The following is a 1348-nucleotide window of genomic DNA, read 5'->3' as shown; positions in this document are numbered from 1 at the left end:
AACAGCTAGGAAACAATAGAACATTATTTTTAAAAACGTGGGAAAAATTTTTTCATAGTAGCTAATATCCATCCACCTTAGGCATTATGATACATTTCTTTTTTGTAACCTTAATACGGCCCATATTTTCACTCTTTATAAAAATCAATTCTATTAGAAACAGTTTTTTAACCACACTAACCTTTAAATTGGATCACTAAAGAATGTTGTGTACATCAATTACTAAGCTCTTAGAGCATTCTGCACAATAGATTTTAATCACTGGAATGAATAATTGCTCAGAAAAGCAGCACTGCCTCAATCTGGTATGATTTGGTAGTCAATATTCCTGTTTTCTAGTAAAAAGAAGGTTTCATGAACACAAACTCTGGATTCCTTATGATTTCATCAATCAAGAGACCATTTCTGAGCAGCTTCTGAGCAAACATTTCTTAGTAAGTTGATCACAGATCTGGGGTCTTCACTCCTCATAATGGCACTGCCAGACACAATCATGTTAGCTCCTGCCTTTGCACATTTATGGACAGTGTCAGGACCTACTCCACCATCGACCTCTATATCCAAAGATGGAAACTGGGTCCTCAACCAATGAACCTTTGGCATCATATCTTCCATGAATTTCTGCCCTCCAATCCCAGGTTCCAATGTCATAACCAAGGCCATATCTATTTGATTAGCCCATGGTGCCAAATACCAACTGTAGTTCCTGGTTTGATGGCAAGGCAAACCTTCATCCCATTTTCCTGGATGTCTTTAATCAAAGCCCCTGGGTTCTCAGTGGCCTTGAGATGAAAGGTGTATTGATTGGCTTTACCCACTGTTCTGGCTTGGACATCATCATGTGCATGTCAAAGAAAGGGTCCTGGCCTAGCTGCTTTCGGAGGCTTTCTAACACAGGGTGACCAAAGGTGATGCTGGGAACAAAATGCCCATCCATTATATCCAGGTGCGGATAACCTGCCCCAGAGATTAGCATCCGGAGGCACTCAGCCCCTAAATTGGCCAGGTGGCTGTTGAGAATGGACAGGCCAACCTTGCAGCCCAACGCCATGGTCCTGGCTCCATAGTACTAGTTACCCCACTGGTATTCCTTTTTATAAACTTATTTATTTTTTAAAATTGCACAAATTAAGGCAATTGAAGATATTTCAGATAAATTTAATTTTCCATCATTTTGGTACTCCAATATCATTTTACTTTGACTACACTTCTAAATTTTCCATGTTCATTCCCAACTATTTAAAGTTGAGCTTAGAAGATCAAATTCAAGCTTGAATTCAAGTCCAATCTTCCTAAACTTTTTTAAAAAAATAAACATCCTTCTATAAATTCATGTGACTTCATAGGC

The 1348-nt window shown here is 38.7% G+C and overlaps 1 pseudogene; it reads right to left on the bottom strand.

The window, feature by feature from the left end:
* Positions 1 to 387: 387 nt before the first annotated feature.
* Positions 388 to 1051, bottom strand: LOC144252926 (ribulose-phosphate 3-epimerase-like; annotated as a pseudogene).
* Positions 1052 to 1348: the final 297 nt, after the last annotated feature.

This window comes from Urocitellus parryii, unplaced genomic scaffold (assembly GCF_045843805.1).
Source record: "Urocitellus parryii isolate mUroPar1 unplaced genomic scaffold, mUroPar1.hap1 Scaffold_67, whole genome shotgun sequence".
Taxonomy (NCBI): Eukaryota; Metazoa; Chordata; class Mammalia; order Rodentia; family Sciuridae; genus Urocitellus; species Urocitellus parryii.
Note: the sequence above shows the minus strand (reverse complement) of the source record. Positions and strands in the feature narration are given on the sequence as shown.